The 22,388-nt window shown below is 44.3% G+C and overlaps 1 long non-coding RNA gene across 4 annotated transcripts; it reads right to left on the bottom strand.

The window, feature by feature from the left end:
* Nucleotides 1-842: 842 nt before the first annotated feature.
* LOC107035148 (uncharacterized) lies at nucleotides 843-20,800 on the bottom strand. Of its 4 annotated transcripts, XR_012077166.1 has the most exons (4): nucleotides 15,192-15,239; nucleotides 10,371-10,539; nucleotides 2,627-2,881; nucleotides 843-2,270 (listed from the first exon to the last, which is right to left on the bottom strand). It is a non-coding gene; the product is annotated as an uncharacterized lncRNA (long non-coding RNA). The 4 variants fall into 4 exon arrangements; XR_012077168.1 differs by lacking the exons at nucleotides 10,371-10,539; nucleotides 15,192-15,239 and adding an exon at nucleotides 20,629-20,800; XR_012077167.1 differs by lacking the exons at nucleotides 10,371-10,539; nucleotides 15,192-15,239 and adding an exon at nucleotides 3,552-3,605.
* Between the last annotated feature and the right edge of the window lie 1,588 nt (nucleotides 20,801-22,388).

The following is a 22,388-nucleotide window of genomic DNA, read 5'->3' as shown; positions in this document are numbered from 1 at the left end:
GCCCTGGACTGCATCTGAGAATGCTTCTTGGGCATGGGATCTTGGACTGAGGCTTCACTGACTGGCAGTGAGGGCTTTCCTATTTTGGGGAGACATGTGGAAAAGCAGTCATATTGATGAGAGTTTCCCTTCTTGGAGCTACAGCGGCAGCTCAGAGCAAGCTCTGGAAGCTCCTGGAGACCTAAAGCCTGCTGCACCTCTCCTGCCCAGGACAGCTCCAGAGCCAGAGCAAGCTCAAGCCACAGCCCTTGCTCAAGTTCAAGGGCCAGATGAAGGGATATACCAACTCCAAAACCAGAGCCAGAGCCTGCTCCCGCCCCAGCTCTCATTTAAGTTCAAAGCCAGGAAAAGAACCCGCACACACTCCAATTCTAGAGGAGGTTCAGGCAACAGCTGTCCTCCATCTCAGAGCCTGAAACATCAGGAACAGCTGCTCTAGCACTTCCTCTACCACCTCAGCCAGCTGCCTGCCCGGCCTCACATCCAGAGTCTCAGCCAACCTCAGCCAGAGCTCCCCCACTGGCCCTGGGGCACCACAGTGCTTTGGCCCAGCTGTGACCCCACAGGGTTATCCAGTTCTAGATCAGAGACCACAACACGCCCAGTTCTCCTAGTTACTCAGGTGCTAGAGCCAGGTCCTCCCCAGATATGCCTAGAGCTGCTACCCGACAAGCAAGGAGCTCCAGCACTTGCAGTGCCTTCAGAACTGGGGGCTGAGCTGCCCCTGGTGCCAGCAGCAGCACTGGAGACATCCTTCCCCTTCCCTGTAATTCCTTATTTAAAAAAAAATAAATTTGTTCTCTTACATACACTAAATTATTTATTCTATGATATACAATTACTTTAAAGTTTAATTTTTTTTATTATTTTAAATTGTACGTGTACTTGGCATTAAGTACATTCACAATGTTACAATAACCCCTTTTAACATCTATTCCAGAACATTCTCATCAAAGTACCCGGCTGTACGCACCAGTCAGGCTCTGCTGCCTCCCCTCCCCTTCAGTGCTGGGACACCCACTGTGCCTGATGTGTCTGTGAATTTACAACCCCTGGGTATTCTTATTGGTGACATCATACTACAGTAGCTTGTTGTGTCTGGCTGAGTAATGTATGAGGAGAATTATTATCATGGGGTGTTTTTGCTTTAAATATAAATTTTAAATATTAAAAATATGCCATGTCACCAAATTAAAGGCAAGGCCTTGGATGTGTTCCCTCCAGCGGAATTTCCTGGCTGCAGCAGCGGCTCCCACTTGAGATCATATGAGAAGAAAGAGTTGTAACAAAACATATCAGGTGCTCAAGGAAACTGCAGGAAGGTCAGAGCTTCAGGTCAGGAGCTTCAGAGATGAGCACAGGCCCTTCCATCCCTCAGGCTCCCCCAGCAGTGTCTCCCTGCCTTGTCCCTGGTCAAGACCCCCCATGGCTGACATCCTGTCATTCAGCTTCTGCAGGGGAAGGGACTCTACCTTTTGCCCAAAACCACAAATGGGGAGGAAGGAGGGCCAATATGTCCATCAAAGTAAGGTCAAGGGGGTCCCAAGGTCTGAGTTAGTGAGTGAGATGATGGTCAGTGACCTCCCTCCTCTCCACCCAGAGTTGGAGCCCCCGATGCAGAGAACATAGGTCCTCACAAAAAGGAAATTCGAAGCTCTCCCAGGAGAGGGAAAAACAGAAGCCCCTGTTTAAATTGGGATCAGATGAAGCAGAGATCCAAGGGCCCAGGGGAAGGCCTGCTTGGGCTGAGGCTCTACCCTGAGGCTTAGGAGCACAGGCTGAGTATTGGTTTGTAGGATGTTACTAAGAATAATCATTGCAGGGTCTCTATGTAAAACCAAAGTTGCCCCCAGAAGACACATTCAGTACAGATCCTCAAACATCCCTTTTCTACATTAGATCCTGTAGAAGGTTGAGATGTGTAGCTCGTAAGTAGAGAGAATGATAGGGGATAGGGTGTCCACAAAGTCAGGGCAGTTCAGGTTGTCTTACTTGGCAGGAGGGGACCACTCTCCTTGGATGCCAATATTTCCCTAATAGAGCAGAAACCCAGAATACCACAGGCGTAGAGTGGTAAGGTTTTTCCTCTCTCATGGAAAATAATTACGAGTGTAGAGATTTCATACTGTCAACAGCACACCACGGTAGTCAGCAATTATCCATCTTTCTGCCCCTTCAGTATTTTCAGCTGGTGTCCATCCTCAATTCAGTCTCTTGGTCCAAAATGGCTGCTGGAGCACGGGACTTGATCTGCCTCCATGAGTTCACCTCTGAGGCAGGAAGGAGGAAAGAGGAAGAGTCAAAGGGCCAACTCAGCTGCATCTACTCTATCTAAACAGCCTCCCTCAAACCCACACAGTCTACACGATCCTTTTGCTCACTTATAATCTTCCTGAAGTTCATCTGGCCACTTTCAGCGACAAGAGACCTTAGGAACTCAACCATTGATATGGAGAATTTCTGTCCTCATTTAGACCATTTTTCTCTTCTTAAGTAAAAAAAAAACAGAAAAAACAAAAAATGAAAGCCATGTGGTGATGACCTGGGCTGTTTGCCTACACTAAACACCAAGAAGAAGGGGAGGAGATGGAGTGATTTTCAGATGAGTTGGGTTTCGTTTACCCACCATAGAGGCCCTCTGCTTGGTGTTTCTTCATTCCCAGGGGAATTAGAGATGCAGATTCTAACCAGGATTTTCTAGAGGCAAAGATGCTTTCATTTCCCAGGCAGGCAGCTGGAACCACAATGGGGCCTTCATCTGCCTGTTCCTTGGAAGCAGCTCAGAGAAGATCCTCCTCTGTTCTCTAATGATGTGGGCAGAGGTGGAGGGTGGGAACTTGGGGAAGCAGTATGTCCAAATCGCTGGATCAAAAATTGAGATCTGCCAAAAAAAAAAAAATCTGTCATCAAAAATTAGGCCTATTGGACACCCACACTTTCAGCCTAGAGGTACATAAGACATCAGGGTGATTATTAGTAAAAATAGTTCACATCCAATAAAACTCCACACGGTCAAATGCATTACTGACTGATGACGCAAGGAAAATACACTACTGAACAATTTTGGTACCTGCTGTTTGACTCAGGTCAGTTGATGGGATCCAAATAATGGTCACTAAGGAAATCTTACAAAGGCAGACTCTGTAGTCATTAAATTATGTTTTGGACAAGAAATCTTACCACGTATTTCTTCTACATTTGATCCCAAGTGAAATACTTTCAGTAAATGAAAAATAAACATGCAGGCAGCAGTCCTGAGGCTGGGAGCCGCCCCCAGTCCCCCTCCCCCAGGAGCCAGTGCGCAGGCTTGAGCGGAGGCAGGTGTGAGGGTTGCGGGGAAGGGGATTCAGCCCTGAACTGGGTGGGTTCCTGGGAGGCCCTGGGTCGTGACAAGGAAGTTGAAGACTGAGTGGGTCACTGACCATGTGACCCTCCCAGCGGCCGGGGAGAAGCACAGAGGCTGGTAAATGCAGCCCTCTCTCTCGCTCCTCCCCGCGGGCCAGCGCACCAGCAAGGGGCCCGACTCTCCAGCTGCCAGGCCGCGATCCTACCCGGGTCCTCGGCTCCGGGGCTGCCGCTACCAGTAGCAGCCGTTCCGCTGTCGGCAGCGTAAGGCCGTTGGGCTCGGGCCACGAAGGCGGGCGTTGCATGGAGGGCGTCCCTCCTGCTCGCGCCCCGGGCCCACAGGGCAGCGGGGGCCGTCCCCTCGGGCGCCTGCGGTGGCGGTGGGGGCGGGGCGGGCCCTGGCCTGGGGCTGCGGGCCCCGGACTTGGCCACTTGCCCTGAGGCTCGCGGGCTCTGGACCAGGCGGCCGCCTGAGAGGAGCCACAAAGTCGGGGCCCCAGGGCTCAAGTCTCCCATTGATGTGTCCAGAGCTGTGATGTTGCCTTTGGGCTCTGGTTGTGCATAGATGGTGTGTGCGGAAACCGCATGATGTCCCTGGACCACCAGCCACCTGTAGAGCGTATTCAGATACCACTTCTTAAAAGACAATGGGTAGGATCAGATCCAAAAGGCTTCAGGTTACCTTTGAGAGTTTTCCCACTTTACTGATAGAAATGACAATTACTGACTCTCAGAGCGCCCCCTGGAGGACAAGTTGTGACATACTAACATCTATTCAAAATTAGAAAGACATGGCCACCTTTTGACATTTTTGTATCTCCAGGGCCTTTTGAACAGTGTGTTTTTGTTTCCTGTTGGTGGTACTCTTTTCCAGCAACCGGCCGTCTTTTGGAAAGACAAGCTTACTCTCAGTTCAATGAGCATTTAAAAATTCATTTTGAGCAGTTACCATAGACACTCAAATATTTGAAAATTCTAATCATTAAAAGGCTTGGTGGCTTTTTGTTTTGGGGGGTCCTGTGATAAATTTTGCACGAGGAAGGGAAGCCGACGGAAGAAGGAGAAATGCTTATTTCATGACATTCTGCTATGCACTGTTTCAATTTTGAATATCTAATTGCAGGTGAACCTCAGATTGGCTCCAGCAAATGCATATGCTCTTTTAGAATACTTTGTTGTTTTTCCTCTGGATTTTTATGTGCTTTTTTTTTTTAATGGTACAAACATTCCTCGTTAGCAGGCTTCAAATCATAATAGAAGATTGTTAAAACAAGGGATCACTGTAATTTACAATGCTTTGTAAGATATTGTCTTTCTCTATTAAAATTTTTTCTTGATGCACCAAATTTTCTACACAAAACACTCAGAAATGACTTAAATAAACAAACAAACAACCTACTACCCTTTGTCTCTGGTAGTGAGGCAGCCAGCACATCATCTCACTGTTGAAGACAACGACCTGTGACTGAAAGATGGGGATGGAGTACAGAAGAGACTCCTGACCTAGAAGTGGCCGTGGCCTGTATCCACCAAGAGGTCACTCCCAGTCAATGAGTCCTTCCCAGGCAGCATGGGATTTTAATTAATGTCATCTGGGTTTAGTGAAATTTTGACAGAGGCATTTGCCAGTGATTGTGTTTTATGAAACAGCCCTGCCTGTGGGGACCTGGGAGAGGCAGAGGCATGTTCATCAGGCATCGACCACAGCAAAGATGAGGCAACAAGAGCAAGTGAGAGAAAGGGGAGTGAGAGAAACAGAGAGACACTGTGACAAAGACAGAGACTGACAGGGAGCAAAAGAGACAAAGAGAGACTCAGAGATCAAGACAAAAAGACCAGCAAGGAAACTGCCAGGGCTGACAGTGAGAGGAAGCTGGAGAGAGACAGGGTGCGTTAGCCAGCTCATCCTGGCCTTGGGAAGGCCAGCACTGTCTCCCCAGTCCTGGGTACAGGGGAGATGACTGCAGGAGAAATGATTCCTCTCTTTGATTGCAGATGGTGTGTTTTCTAGAATTCTGTGTTCTTATTCAGAGAGAAAAGTATTATTCTTCAGATAGTCTAGAAACACCACCAGGGGCCAGCTGGAGCCTACCCCAGACTGCAGCGTGGTACCAGCACAGGTCTTTCTAATCCCACCTGCTTCTTTGTCTTTCTAGGTGCTTTGGTGAGTCTCCTGGTATCAGGATGTCATTGCTTTAAATAATGTCCTGAATTGTACTGGAGCTGTGTTTGTTGGGACTTGGAGTCCTGAGAGGGTATTGGTACATTTCCTATGCAGGGACCTAGGGGGAAATTTGGAAGGAAGTGGGTTGGCTGTCCTTTTTCAATATTAGGCTTAAACTGGGAAGATTATGTACATATGGTCTGAACAAACTTTGCTGGTGACATGAAGGACTGAGTATGCTCATCTCTGAAGAAAAGGAATCTGCTTTTTCTGGCCACAAGGCATTCTCTGGCCACTGAGAGCCCAGTGGAATGTCTGTGGATCTGTCCTCTTGATGGTTAGTGTTTCTGCAGGGGATCTCACTGTAGCAATTATGTCAATTCTGCCGGACAGTGGGCACCATAAGGCCGATCACCTAGTGCTCCAAATGCCCCCAGCCATTCCTGCTGGAGAGGGACAGATGACAGAATCCAGCAGACCCAGGAAGAACTCCTTAGGGAGCGAGACTCAGAAGCTGCATACTTTGGATCCATCACTAGGCCCTCAGAAAGTTTTTCAGATCATAGGTGATTTAGGACAGCAAGTTAATGATGGGAAACTTTAGCTCAAAATCTGAACAGCTCCTAGAGAGGCAGCCACTTGATGAATCTCTGGCTTCTTCTCTTGCCAATGCTGGCAAGAACTCCACATTGAAATGCCAGGATGGACCTCTTTCAACATCCCAAAACTGTAGAGAAAGCTGACTTGATCAGACATCTTTTCAAAATGCTGACCCTGAGAGAAGAAAACTATTCCTAGGAGAAAAATTGAAGTTATAGCTCTTATCATGTCCTAGAAATTTATACACAGCCCCCATCACCGAAGACTACACACTTGGCTTAATTAGCAGAACCTGAAAGGGGAAAAAAAAGAGGCTTTTTGATTTTTTTTTATTGAGTTATAGTCAGTTTACAATGCTGTGTCAATTTCTGGTGTATAGCACAATTTTTCAGTCATAAATTAATATACATATATCCATTTTCCTGTTCTTTTTCACCAAGAGCTACTAGAAGATCTTGAATATATTTCCCTGTACTATACAGTATAAGCTTGTTTATCTATTTTATATATACCTCTCAGTATCTACACATCTCAGACTCCCAGTCTATCCCTCCCACACCCCTCCCCCATGGCAACCACAAGTTTGTGTTCTGTCTGTGAGTCTGTTTCTGTTTATGTATTTAAGTTTACTTGTTGTCATCTTCTTTTTTTTTTTTTTAGATTCCACATATGAGTGATATCATATGATATTTTTCTTTTTCTATCTGGCTTACTTCATTTAGAATGACATTCTCCAGGAAACCCATATTACAGCAAATGGTATTATGTTGTCATTTTTATGGCTGAATAGTATTCCATTGTATAAATATACTACATCTTCTTTACCCAGTCATCTGTAAGTGGACATTTAGGCTGATTCCATGTCTTGGCTATTGTAAATAGTGCTGCTGTGAGCATGGGGGTGCAGGTGTCTTTTTGAATTAGGGTTCCATCTGGATATATTGCCAGAAGTGGGTTTGCTGGGTCATATGGTAAGTCTATTCCTAGTCTTTTGAGGAATCTCCATACTGTTTACCACAGTGGCTGCACCAAACTGCATTCCCATCAGCAGTGTAGGAGGGTACTCTTTTCTTCAAACATTCTTCAGCATTTATCATTTGCGGACTTTTGAATGACGGCCATCCTGACTGGTGTGAGGTGATATCTCATTGTAGTTTTGATTTGCATTTCTCTGATAATTAGTGATATTGATCATTTTTTCATGTGCTTCTTGATCATTCATATGTCTTCATTGGAGAATTGCTTCTCTAGGTCTTCTGCCCATTTTTGGATTGGGTTTTTTTTTTCTTAAGTCATATGAACTTTTTATATATTCTGGAGATCAAGTCCTTGTCAGTTTAAACTTTGCAAATATTTTCTCCCATTCCGAAGGTTATCATTTTGTTTTGCTTATGTTTTCCTTTGCTGTGCAAAAGCTTGTAAGTTTAATTACATCCCATGTGCTTATTTTTCCTTTTATTTCTATTGCTTGGGTAGACTGCCCTAGGAGAACATTGCTGAGATATATGTGAGATAATGTTTTGCCTATGTTTTCTTCTAGGAGGTTTATTGTGTCTTGTTTATTTTTAAGTCTTTAACCCATTTTGAGTTTATTTTTGTGTATAGTGTGAGGGAGTATTCTAACTTCATTGATTTACATTCTGCTGCCCAGTTTTCCCAACACCATTTGCTGAAGAGACTTTCTTTATTCCATTGCCTCCTTTGTCAAAGATTAATTGACCAAAAGTCTGTGGGTTCATTTCTGGGCTCTCTGTTCTGTTCCATTCATCCATATGTTTGTTTCTCAGGAGGGCCAAAGGGACTCTTCTCCACTGAACAGGAATTAGACTTGTGAGAAGAGGGACAAATCATGTGATTTCACACCACCTGATTAGGATGAGGGGTGATCACCTATGGGAGCCTGCACTACTGCTGGCCTGAGAAGGGAAGCCACACAGACAGTAAAGAACAGATTTTATTCTCAGGGATGCCATAGGAATTTTTCTCCCCTGAACTAGGGACTTAAGTCTTGTGAGAAAAGGTGAAAATCTTGCAAGATTTGACTCCAACTAAAGAGGATTCAGGGTGAGCCCTGAGAGAAACTGGGCTACAGCTGGCCTGAGAAATGAAGGCACACAGACAGGAAAGAAAAGCTTTAACACTCAGGAGAGCCAAAGGGATTCCTCTTGCTTGAACAGGGGGCTCAGGCTCTTGAGAAAAGGGGCAGCTCTCCTGAAACAGCTGGGGCTTCTGTGAGAGGATGTGTGCTCACTGAGATGAGTCAGACTGGATTCACGGTCATATGAGAAGAAAATGCGTCCTTACAAGATAGGTGTTGTCTCCGGAGCTATGAGTAACACCATCTGGGGCTGGAGCCCTTTCATCCCTTCAGAAAAAGAACCGACCTGATTTCCAATAAGGGGAATGATTTTACGCCAGAGGAGAGGCCTGAATTCAGCAAGAAGAGGAGCAAATCTCATGAGACCTTAAGAGGTTTCAGGATGATCACCTGAGAGAGGCTGGGCTACAGCTCACCTGAGAAGGGAAGATACACAGACAGTAAAGAAAAGCTTTTATTCTCTGGAGGGCTGAGAGATTACTCCCCCCTGAACAGGGGATTGGGTCTAGTGAGAAAAGGGGAAAACCTCATGAAATTGCTGAGGCTTCTTTGAGATGATATGTGTTTACTGAGCCAAGGGAAGCTGGATTCACGCTCCTCTGAGTGCAGAAGTCGTAGAGGATAGGACTTGGTCTCAGGAGTGATAAAGGGCACCATCTGAAGATGGAGTCCATTCTTCCCTCCAAATAAAGGACAGGCCTCATTTCCAATAAGGGACATGACTTTCCCATATAGGAGCAGCAAGAATCCATGTGAAAAGTGGCAACTCATGAGACTTGGCCCCACATGAAGAGGATTCTTGGTGATAACCTGAGAGAGGCTGGGCTACTCCTCACCTGAGTAGGTAAGACATACAGACAGTAAAGAAAAGCTTTCATTCTAAGGAGTGCCGAAGGGAGTTATCTCCCATGATCTGGAGACTTAGTCTCTTGAGAAAACTGGGGCCTCTTTCAAGATCTGGCTCCACATGATTAGGATTATTGGGGATCACCTGTCACAGACTGGGCTACTGCTCGCCTGAGAGGGCCAGCCATACAGAATGTAAAGAAATGCTATTATTCTCAAAAGGGCAGAAGGGATTCACTCCCCTGATCAGGGGACACAGTCTCAGGAAAACAAGGGGCAAATCTTATGAGGTTTGGCTCCACCTATAGGTTATTCTCGGTGATCATCTGAGAGGCTAATTCTGGCCTGAGAAAGGAAGACATACAGACAGTGAAGTAAAGCTCTTATTCTCAGTGGCTCAAAAAGGTTTCTCTCTTCTGAACAGCAGACTCAGTCTTGAGAGAAAAGTGGAAAAACTCATGCAAGTTTGCTCCATCTGATTAAGATTAGGGGTGATCACCTGTGAGATGCTGGGCTGCTTTTTGCTTGAGGAGGGACGCAATACAGGCAGTAATGAAAAGGTTTTAACTTCAGGAGTGCCAGAGGGGTTACTCTCCTCTGTACCGGGGACTTAGTCTCAGGAGAAAAGGGGTAAACCTTGTGAGATTTGGCTCCACCTGATCGGGATTATTGGAAATCATCTTTGAGAGGCTGGTCTACTGCCCACCTGAGAAACGATGCTGTACAGACAGTAAAGAAAATATTTTATTCTCAGGCAGGCCAAAGGGAATTTTCTCCCCTGTACAGAGGATATAGTCTCATGATGAAAGGGGCAAATCTCAGGAGGTTTAGCTCCACTTGAAGAGGATTCAGGGTCATAACCTAAGAGAGGCTGGGATACTGCTCGGCTGACACTTTCCACCTCTGCCACTGAAGCCTATGTACTGCTCTCCACAAAAGAGGCACATCAGTGTCACCCAGGGCTCTGTGACTTTTCTTCTGACTGCCAGATTCTGTCAACCTGCCAGGCCTTAAGAGAATGCTATATACCACCCCTCCCCTATTTCTTAAAATGTAGAAATCTCTTGGTTTCCTTTACACAAAACCTCTGTTTAATGCCTTGGTTGATTTAGAAAATGCCACAAAACATGGAGAAGACAATGACGATCACTTCTGACACCACCTCCATGTTCTCCCCTGCCCTCCTGCAGCTAAAAGCTGCCACGTGGCCCTCTCTGCACAACTACATTGGCTGAAGCTCTGATCCTGGATGATAAAAAGATAACGACCCCAGGAGAAAGACTTTTCCCTTCCGCCTTCCCTGTTCTTCCTTCAGACCTGGAATGTGGACAGCAGATCCAGAAGAGGCTGTGATGTGACCTTGAGGAGCCAAGCAGAGACTGACAGTCTCACCCCAGATGACAGTGCTGCCAGATGACAGTGGTCGGCTTTCTCAGCCCTGGACACAGGACACACAATACAGTTCAACCGTTGACTAGTTCAGCTCCTGCAGTAAACTTTTCAGTTATTAGTAACACAAATGCTAACTGTTAACCACCAACATGAAACGACTATTTATCTTATGATGTTTCTCTTCCTGTCATTTTCTCTGTTCATTTATAATTTTTACATACAAGTTGACAAAATGATACTACATGAAATTATTTTATTTTTCATTTTTTTATTATCTGTCTCCCCATAGAGGGGTAAGACTCATGAAAATAAAGATAGGGTATATCTCATTTATGATTTTATTTCCTGTATCCAGAACAATGTCTAACATGTCTCAACGTTCAATAAATGTTAGTTAAAGTTAAACCAATGTACTAATTAGCAAGTAAATGAACATTTCAATGTGAGCCCTTCCCTGGATGTGAATTTATTTTCTGTTATCTTTATTTTTTTCCCCTGATGACAGTTTTCTCTCATGCACATGTCATTAGTTATTTAACCAGTCACTTGCTGATGGACTTTTTTATGCCACTATAAAAGCACTCATATGTGCATTTTGGGTCTTATGTAATTATTTTTATGATAAATGATTAGAAAGGAATGCATGATTAAAATATTTTAATACATATTTCCAAAATGGTCTTTGAAAGCAGTTTTTAGAAACAATTTACATTTCCAAGAGAAAATCATGACTGTTTCTCTGCATCTCCAACATTAGGTGTTATTAATTAATAAAGTTTTTCATTTTGGTAAGTGAACAATTATGTCTCAAAGTTGTTTTAATGTGCATTTCCAGATCGCTGGAGTCACAGAGTGTTCTTTTGCCAGTCTGTGGCTCTTTGGCAGGGCTTTTCAGGTCCTAAGCTTCTAAGGGGGCGGGAACCTGCATCTGCCATGGTCTATTTTAGGTGTGTGACCACAGATGGCTAAAGTGGGGCAGGCCAGTGTTCAAGGCCCTCAAGGAATTGTAGGGGAGGAAGTCAAGGGCTAGATCCCTGAAGTCCCTGAGATTCCAGGACTAGAACCATTGAGCTGGGACTCTTCTTTACTGGAAGCTGGACCACATCCCTGGTCCCTTGCGAAGGGCCATGGTGGGACAGACACTTGTTCTGGTGTGAGTTTCAGGCCCTGATGGCAGGAATTTGGGTAGCCCCAGATGGGGCTAAGACTGCTGTTGGGGGTTGGCATGGGCGAGGCGAAGTTGATGTCAGGCCCTGAGCTACCTAGAAGTCTGTTAAGAACTTCTGAGAAGCCCAAGCAGGGTTAGAAGATGATGAAGGAGAAAGGGAGGGCCATTCCAGGAAACAGAGGAAAAGGCACTGAGCCTCTTCAAGAATGAGGTGTGCTCATGTGCAGATCAGCCCTTTCTTCAGGACCACACAGCCAGCCACAGCCTGGAGCAGAGACCCCTGTGCACATCCTCATGGCCACACTCTACTTCAGCAGGTTACATGTCCAGAAACACAACCCCCCCTCCATTTCCCCACTCCCCTAACACCCCCCAAAACCCCACCAGATGACATCACCTCCCAGCCCAGCCCTCTCCCTAAAGAAGGCCATGGTGGAAGTTGTTAAAACATCTCCTGCCCCCACCAGCCCTGCAACACAGCACAGTTGTCCCCATTTTACAGATAAGGAGATTGTGCACCAAGTCAAGACCATTTTCTAGTGCCTCCAGGCTGCACAAAGGGCAGAGAAAGAGCTACAGGAGCCCCATGGTGTTGGGAGCCTCCTGAAGGAGGATGCCAGGAGCTGTGCTGGCAGAGAAAACAGTCTCCAGTCACTCATGCCCAGCATGCCAGGCCAGAGGGGATCCTGTCAGGGACACAGATGTAGACTTCCCAGGCTGGACCTACTGTTGTGAGTAGGGACAGGATGGTGCAATGCTACCCTATGCTGGCAGCCTGGGATCAGACCTGGTTATGATGGCCATGAGAACCCCAGGAGACAGACCTGGTTGGAGGATACAGTCACCTTGACCTGGGGTGGGATTGCTGCGGGAATCTGGGCAGTAGTTAGATCAGAAGCTGGGTAGGCCCTGATCTCAGTGAAAATGACAATACTGCCCATAATTTTCTATGAACTAGGCATGGCTGTAATGCTTTACATACATTATTAACTCATTTACTCTTAATTCTTAATAAGGGAAGCATGCTGATTATTCTCATTAGACAGAGGAGGAAACTGAGGCACTAGAAGCTTATGTAAGTTGCCCATCTACTAAGTGACCAAGTACAATTTGACCCCAGGCTCTACAACCCTTTGAACAATCTGCTTGTCAAAAACAGGACTTGGAGAGTGCTTTTATGTGTCCCCATGTGGTGTCAGTTTCTGTGATTTCTAGAGCCCACCTTACCCCCCAGCCACTGCTGCAGAAGAGCAGACATCCTATAGCCCTGAATATGAACCATTCTCTGCCTGGGTCACTTGGAAGGACCAAAACCCTGGATTTCACATGGGCCTGGGACTACTTTGAGCCTTTCATGGAAGTTAACAAGGCAAGGATCTTGACAGAGCCCAGACTTTAAGGGAATGGCCTAGGTCTTCCTTGTCCAAGGCCACCCAAGATCCAGAGGACAGCCAGGTGGGCCTTTGTGTAGAACACCTGTATGTGCAGGGTGCATCCTCTCAGCTGCAGACAGCTCTGGTCCTCCTCTACTCTTGCCCTGGTTACTGCAAAAGTTTCAAGCTCAGTCCTCTCCAAACCATAGGTGAAATGAGAACATCCTGCTTAAGTCTTTACTACAACTCAACAACAACAAAATAAGTAAATTAAAAATGGATGAAGAATACGACCCAGCAATCCCACTCCTGGGCATACATCCAGAGAAAACTCTAACTCCAAAAGACACAGGCACCCCAATGTTCACTGTAGCACTATTTACAATAACCAGGACATGAAAGCAACTCAAATTTCCATCAAAAGATGAATGAATAAAGGTGTGGTACGTATATACAATGGAATACTACTCAGCCATAAAACGAGAATGAAATGTTGGCATTTGCAGCAACATGGATGGATCTAGAGGTAATCATACTAAGTGCAGTAAGTCAAGCAGAGAAAGATAAATACATGATTTCACTTATATGTGGGATCTTTAAAATTAAAACAAGGAAGAAAAGACTCATAGACATGGAAAGCCAATGTAGAGTTACCAAATGGGAAGGGGAAGAGGGATAATTTAGGAGTTTGGGATTCATAGATAAAGACAACTATATATAAAATAAACAAGTTTCTACTGTAGAGCATAGGGAACTGCATTCAGTATCTTGAAACACCTACCAATAATGAAAAAGAATATATATTTATATGTATGTATAATTGAATCACCATGCTGTACACAAGAACACAACATTGAAAATTAACTAATCTTCAATTAAGACAAATGGGTGAAGGATTTTAAAAGATATTTCTCCAAAAAAGATACAAAAATAGCCAAAAAAGATATAAATAGAAGCTCAGCATCTTTAGTTATTAGGGAAATGCAAATTAAAACCATCATGTGAGATGATACCTCACACCTATTAGGATCTAAAAAAAATTTTTTAACACAAGTGTTGGCAAATACGTGAAAAAATTGGAAATTTTGTGTACTGTTGGTAGGAATACACAACAGTAAAGACACTATGGAAAACAGCATATCATTTCCTCAAGAAACTAAAAATAGTATTACCAAAAGAATAAATTGTGTAACTACCTATGGTGGTGAATATTAACTAGACTTATTATTGTGATCATCTCACAATGTATACAGATACAGAATCATGATGATTTACACCTGAAACGAATATAATGCTATTTTCAATTCTATCACAATAAAAAAAACTAGCAATATACAGACTAAAAATTACATATGATCTAGCAATTCCACTTCTGGGCATAGACCTAATATAATTGAAAGCAGGATCTCAAATATTAGTACACCCATGTTCACAACATTCACAATAGCTAAAAGGCAGAAGCTACCCAAACATCCATTAATAAGATGAACAGACAAACAGAATGTGGTATATATGTACAATCTGACCTCATAATGGAAGGAAATTCTGATCTGCTACAACATGGATGAGTCTTGAGGACAAAAGGCTTCCAGGATAAATTGGTCAGAAAATGATAAACACTCTATGAGTCCATGCGTATGCGGTCCCTAGAGTAGTCAGAGTCATAGGGATGGAAGGTAGAATGGAGGCTGTAAACAGCTAGGGCTGGGAGGGGAGGGAAAATGGGGTGTAGTGGTTTAATGGGTACAGAGCTTCAGGTAAGAGAGGTTATAAAAGCTCTGGGTCAATGTATAATTCTGTAATGTCTGTTCTATTCAAAATTTGTTCAAAAATTAATTTTGCTTAACCTTTTTATATTTAATTATATAAAATGCTGTTTAATGTGTGTAAACATGAAACATCTAACAGAATCATCTAAATGGTATTTCAGTATCTTTTATGTTTAGGTAACACAGATGTTTTGAATTAAAACTCATGCTGATGGCCTCCTGTAATACCAGTTAGAATACAGATAAAAGGACTGCACTCACCTTGCTTTATCTCTACACGGGAACACACTATGTATTATTAGATTAAGTAATTGTACAACTAAGGTTGAAAGTGACAGCAACATTATTCACTGAACCAGTGTGTATTTTATTACTAATTAATCAAGCTATGAAAATTATACATGCCAGATAAATATCAATTTTACCAGTTTTGTACCTTTCAGGGCATAGATGGCCTTCCAGATGTTTTCCATGAGTAGTTAGCTCCCTCTGTATTCATAAGAAACATAGCAAGTTCTTAGTCTAGTCCATCATTATATATCCCCCGGGAATCCCCTCAGAGATTGACAAAAATGATAAATTAGCTGTTGATTCAAGATCTGTTCTTTTTCTTTTATGTAATTTCCTAAGAAGCTTGAAAGTCAAAATTCTACCATATAACTTGTAATACAAAATATCCAAATGCGCTATGAAACTGGTGCAGAGTATGTGTAACTAAATAAAGTGGAAGATTGATAAACAATACAAAAATCATGCTGAGTAACTTTCATCATTTACCACAAATGAGTCAAATAGCAACTTGCTTTTACAGCTCTGGAGATGGATGGTTGAATATCTGTGTGACTATACTTAAGGGCCTTTGAGTCGTTCACTTTAAAATGGTTAAAATGACAAATTTTATGTTATGTGTATTTTATCACAATAAAAAAATTAATTACAATTAATTAAATTAAATGAATCCTTTACTGGCTCCTCTGACTGATAAAAAGTTCAGACTCCTCAAGCTGCAATGAACACCTTCAGGACTGGCACCCAGTAACACCTCCTGCATGCAGGTCATTTGGCACATCGGCCTCCATTGCATACACACCAGAGGCCAATAACACCTACAATCAATGCAACAACAAAAAGCAAAACAAAACCCACATGCATTTCAATGCCTCTGGAGACTGGATAAAAATCACACCCACTGAGTAGTAGCCCTAAATAAGCAGAAAGAAGAGACAAGTACAGCGGGTAGAAAGTCAGAGAGACAAAGAGGGAAACACAAAATTGGATGAGGAACCAGCAGAAAAAGGGCATCCTTCAGGGACCTTCCCCTACCATTTCAAGTCCCAACTGCTTAGGAAACAAAGCCCCTCAGAACTCAGCCCCAGCCATCCCAGCTGCCTCTACTCCAGCTTTCTCCCCAAGGGACCCACCCACAGCCTCACTTCTCAGACAACTCCTGCTTTTCCTGACCGGCTGTGCCGTGTTCAGACTGCTGTGCCTCAGCGTGCGCACTCTCCTCTACCCGGAGTGCACGTCTCACGGCCAACTCCCAGTCAGACACCAACACCCAGCACGAAGGTTTGCGAAGCCAGACACGGACAGCCACACGCCACTCAGGACTTTGTCACCCACAGCACTCTACAGGGGCTTCTGTGTTCCTGCCCAACTGCACCCCATTGTCTGGAACAAGAGCTACTGAAGGGCAGGTGCCACATGAGTCCTTGCAGAGAACTGGTGCTGAATGAATTCTAAGTGAATGACCTTGCATGAAAGGTTTTTAAAAGGCTAAAAAGCAAACCATGCAAAAAGCAGACAATAGATATTTTCTGCTACTGAAAGCATGCATTTTCTCAACTCTACTCTTTGGCTGAGTATCACTTAGGAAGCAGACACAGATGCTCTACCACTTCCTAGTTGAGTATCTGTGGGCAAATTAAGCAACCTCACTGTGTCTCAGACTCCCGCTTACTGAAAGGAACCACCCCTGCAGTGTGGTTAAGAGGCCTAATGAATATATGTTTAAAATAACAGAAAACATTGACTAAATGGTAGTTCTTACCAGCCTGCTGTGATCACAGAAACATTAACAGGACCAGATACTGCACCATCAGGAATATGAGCACGACAAAATTTTTGTTAAAACTATGTTTTTTTGAGGAGAGCTGAAAGTCAACAAATCCAACAGCTTGTCTTCCAGCTGCACCCTGCTCTCTACAGTCCTCAGGACCGATCCCTAGTGACCACTATGTCCCCGCCTCCTCCGACAATGCGGACTCCCAGGTCTCTGGCCTCTGACCACACCTCCTCCTCCTCTTCTGTAGCTTGCCCACTAAGGACACCTAAAGTCAGGCATTCCTTGAGCTCAGCTCACACATTTTTCTCATCTTGTCCCCTCTCAAGCCATCAATTATCATCTCTATGGAGATGACCCCACGACCTCTCAGTTACATTCAGAAAACATTTCAAGCTGGATTTATACAACATAGATGGTTACCTTAATTAGATGATGAAGCATACAGCTTCAACTTCTCTCTTTTTTTTAAACATTGTTTATTGATTTATAATCATTTTACAATGTTGTGTCAAATTCCAGTGTTCAGCACAATTTTTCAGTCATTCATGGACATATACACACTCATTGTCACATTTTTTTCTCTGATTTATCATAACATTTTGTGTATATTTCCCTGTGCTATACAGTGCAATCTTGTTTAGCTATTCTACAATTTGGGGATTTCAAAACTTCTCTCTTTAATGCCATTTTTTCCCCTTTTATCCGGTCTTATACATCTCACCAGTCCTAAGCTTCCTCTTCCTTTCCCATCTCTTAAAACTACTTGCTTGCCAAGGCGTCTTCTTTGGTCTTTCTGTTCTGTCTCACTGGTTCTTAACTTCTCTGGGATAATGAACCCTTTGAAAATCTACAAATGTTATGGATTGTTTACTAGAAAGATAAACACACAGAATATATGTATGCAATTTCACCTAACCAATGATCTCAAATAAGGATCTGTGTTCCTGTGCCCCAGACTACCTACCACTTACACAAATTTCCTTCTCCAGATTCTACGTCCCTCTTATTTTCAGGATGCCTTGTGGATACAACCTAAAGGACCTACTTGCATCATAAACTTAACAAGTCCACACCAGAACTCACTATTTCTCCTTAACAAACCTCCTCTTCCTAAAGTATTCCTCCTCTAATAATGGCACCACCATAACTCTTACCATGTAAGACCTCATCATCCTTTGCATCCCATACCTGCCATGATGAAAAGTCCACTACTCCTCTGACAAGAGCTCATTATTGACTCTAACATCTCCATCCTCCACACCGCTACCTCACTTCACCTTTAGAAGGTCACTAGCCTAGCTGACTCCCCACCTCAGTTTCCTCTTGTCATTTCCACCTGTGTCAGTCTAGAATCTCCCAAAATTTCAAAACTGATCATGTGCCTGCCTCTTTTCAAAAACTCTGATGCTTCTCCATTGCACAAACATAAAATCAAACTCTATTCTGCCTACAGAGTCCTCCACAATTTGCCACCTAAGACCTTTTGCAGGATTGGATTCCATAGCTTAGATTGTCACTTGGACCTATCATCTTTCAATTAAAATCACGCCACTCAGAAAGGCTCAATTCAAACTCCACTCTTTATATCCCCTACATAATGTTTAGGAAAGGACTTTTCATGGAAAAGGCAAAATTCCTAATGAACAGATTCAGAAAATTAAAAAAAAATTTTCTTCCTTAAAATTTAAGTCCTTCTGTAAATATTAAGCTTTTTAAAATATCAGTTCTTCAAATATTATTAATATTTCGATCAAGAAATCCTTCAAAAATCCAGCATCGTTAACCAACATTTACTAAATACTGATAATGAACAATGTAAAGTAAACTCTTATATGAAATATCATCAACCTGAAGGTAAAAAGGTATAATCTGATCCCAGGATTCTAATTCCAATATTATTTGTACTTGGATCTTACTTAAGAAAGGAAAAATATATATTTAGTAAGTGGACTTGACATTTCACCTAATAGAGACTTAAGTCACTTAAGTCCACAGCCAAGATAGAAAGTTACCTGATCTAAATCATCTTCAGGCTAGGAAAAATTCTCATCAGATTAAAAAAAAATTTTTGACTGAGATGTCATAAAATTAGCCTTTTTCAGTACACATTTAAGCGTTAATTTTTTCTAAGGGCCCAATGATGTGACGGGCAATTCCAAGCCTCTCACAATGAGACCTGGTAACTAGCACACATACCAGCAGGTGTACAGCAATCAGACCTACTCCAGGTAAGTGATGTTGTGGGCAGTACCATCTTTCTGTTACCTTCTAAGACCTTATTTCTTTTAGGCCTAACCTAATTTAATTCCTCTTATGGCTCCTAGCCTACTGAGTTCACGTGAATCTTCACAGCTGTGTACTGTGAAACACTCTGCTCCTGAAGAGAATGCAAATATTCAAGTTTTTTTTAAAAAGAATTTTAACTAGTCTTTGTACCTAGCTAACATACATGGTAAAATATTCCCTGTATGTATTCCTAAAATTATTACTGTTCAAATTTGAATGTTTCTGAAGTAAATTTGCTTGTAAGAGTAAAATATGCTAAAATTTCAAAATTATTAATAACACTAAGGAAATAGGGAGTAATGAAAAGAGCTCTGGCAACTGAAACTGGGTCTCAGTCTATAATCTCAAGTCTGACTCTTTAGTTGTGGGACCCTCAGAACTGGCTTCACCTCAAAACACTTTCTCACCTGAAATAGAGGTAACACTGCCCTTCCCCCTTTGCAGGTGGCTGTTCAGGTTACATGAGATAAGGTACATAGCACAGTACCTGACATGAAGTGATCATATAATAGTCTGCTTCCTTCATTCAACACAAAAGACACACATGAAGGTTTAGGCGTAAGGAAGCCTACACCTCCACAAGTCTGCATCAGCACAAAATACCACAGGCAGTTGGTTCTAACAAAAAAACAAAAACAAAAACAAAAAAACACCATGAACCCCATCCCACGAACACTTCTGAGGGATCTGGAGCCAGACAAGGGCAGCCTGCATGTGGTTCTGCAAGAACTCTATCAGGGCCGCATACACACTGGCCACATAAGCATTAACAGGGAAAGTCCACAGTCATTGTGCTAAAACCTCTGGAAGCCTTTAGTGAGAGAGCTTATGCCGGGTAAAATGGGGGAAAATTCAAATTAGGGCCAACTCCAAAAGACTCCTTAAATAAATCACAACAGTGATGCTGACTTACTCTTCCTGAAACGCGAATAGTACCATGCCCAAACCCACTTAAACAGTTGAAGATGGAGACATTCCACACCCACACTGGTGCCATTAAATGCCTTATAGAGAGCTTGCTCAGGGGAGCACCCCGGCACCACGGAAGGTGCTGAACCAAAGCCGACCGCGGAAAAAGCAAGGGAGGGGAGAAAACAAGACAATGACTTCGGGGTTGTGCACACGCGCCGCTGAGAACCGCTTTCCAGACCGCAGCCGCCTCCTCAAGCATCTGAAGTACTTCGCGGCTTCACTATGGGGACGTCAAGGGAAAGCCGCTAGGCGAGCACCCTGGGGTGGGGGCCGTTCCTGTCCCGGGGTCCCCGGGTCCCTGCCTCCGCCCCCCGCGCCCCTCCCCTACTCCGCGCGCCATCGAGGGCCGCCCGGGAAGCACCGCGAGTAACGCCCCGGCCCAAGCGTCCCGGCCCCGATCGAGACCCCCGGCGCGCGGACGACGGGGTAGCCCGGCTGCGGTCCGGCCAGGGTCGGGGTCTCGAGTTCGGCCCGACGCCACTGCTGCAGCCAACGAGGCCCAACGGGAGGCCGAGGGGGCGCGGCTGGCACGCGGGGCGAGGACACTCACCACACCACGCGGTAGGAGCCCTCGAGGATGAGGTTGCTGGAGCGCGGCCCCACGTCGAACACCTGCCCGCGGACCAGCTCGGGGCCAGCGCCTGACGCCGCCGTCGCCACCGCGCTGGGCTCAACGCTCTGCGGCTGCCACTAGGCTCACGCCGCGCCTCCCGGAGGGACCGCGCCGCCGCCGCCGCCGCCGCCGCCGCCGCCGCCGCCGCCGCCGCCGCCGCCGCCGCCGCCGCCGCCGCCGCAGCAGCCGCCTCGGGAGAGCTGCCGCGCGTCGGAACCGCTGGCTGTTAAGACCAACTGCCAACTGCCGCTTCCCTGCCTGACCAAGGGGCGGGCCGGTAGGCGGAGGGAGGGGCTCAGCTGAGGAAGGCTCTGGGGCAGGGGCTGTCCTGGCAGTGAGCGCGCGGATTGGCTCCTGTGGTCTGGGGGCGGGGCTGCTCCTCAGGTTGGAGACAGGATACATGAACTGGTGTCCAAACAATTTGTATTGTTTTTTCTATTAGGAATATTTTGCTGTGAACATTTGTAAACCAGTTTTTTGGGGATCTGTTTTATTTCTCACAGCTGCATACCTGAGACTGTCATGGCTGGGTTATAAGGAATCTATGGTTGGCGTTTTTAGAAACTCCACACTGCTTCCAAAGTGGCTGCACCGTTTTACATATTTCCACTAGCAGACTATGAGGGTTCCAATTTATCTCTACATTATAGCCAACACCTGTCATCGTCTGTCTTTTTGATGATAGTCATCCTCATGGTTCTGAAGTGGCATCTCCTTGTGGTTTTGGATTGCACTTCCCTAATACTGAGCTTCTTTCATATGCTTCTTGGCCATCTGTATATCTTCTTTGGAGAAATATGTATTAGCAATTATATATTCTAGATAAAAGGCCCTTTTCAGAAATATGATATGAAAAAAATAGTCTCTCATTCTGTGGATTGTCCATTACTTTCTCGAGAATGTCCTGCCCCGGGGCCTGGCATTAGCGCTTCCCTCTGCCTTGAATCTTCCCTGGACACATACTTGGTGGTCTCCCTCCTTCCTTCAGGTCTTGGCTCAAATGCCTGCTTGTCAGTAAGATCTCCCAGGATCCCTTGTAGTGATCACCCAGTAAGAACAATGATGACAGCCCCATACATCACCGTCCGTCCCACCTCCCTGCCTCATTTCCCTTCAAGCTTTTATTACCATGTCCATGTAAAGTAGTCTTTTGTGAATTGTCTAATTCTTAACTGAATTGGAAATTTCATAAAGGATTTTTTTAATCAGTTTGTTACTACTTTATCCCAAATGTAATTCACTTTAGGTAATCCAGTATGAATGCAAATGAAAGAATGAATGAATTGCATGAGAAACAGTAATATATTTCACTTTATTTTATTAAACCTATGGCTTTTTCCAAATCTGCATGTGAATGTATATGCCACCATAGTTCAGTCATTCTTTAGTCAGATGATATAAAACTAATTTCTTCATTTTTCTTGGAAAGTAACCTTTGGCTTTGGAAGATTTAATAGAAAGTAATAGAGGAAAAGCTAAAATAAATAAATAACTACTTAATAAAGACTTAAATGTGGCTACCAGTGGTGCAACTTGAGCTAATTGAAGCTTGAGGATGGGTAGTTCCTGGGAAGGGTCATCATCTGCCACTGTGTCTCCCCTCTGAGTGTGAGGAAGTTTCCATGTGCATGGATGCATGTGTGACCAGTCTGGAAGGTCACAGGTCTGGAAGGCTTGTCAGTACCAGCTTCTGCTCT

The sequence above is a fragment of the Vicugna pacos genome, chromosome 11, assembly GCF_048564905.1.
Source record: "Vicugna pacos chromosome 11, VicPac4, whole genome shotgun sequence".
Classification (NCBI taxonomy): Eukaryota; Metazoa; Chordata; class Mammalia; order Artiodactyla; family Camelidae; genus Vicugna; species Vicugna pacos.
The sequence above is the reverse complement of the archived record's forward strand: the minus strand, read 5'-3'. Positions and strand labels throughout refer to the sequence as shown.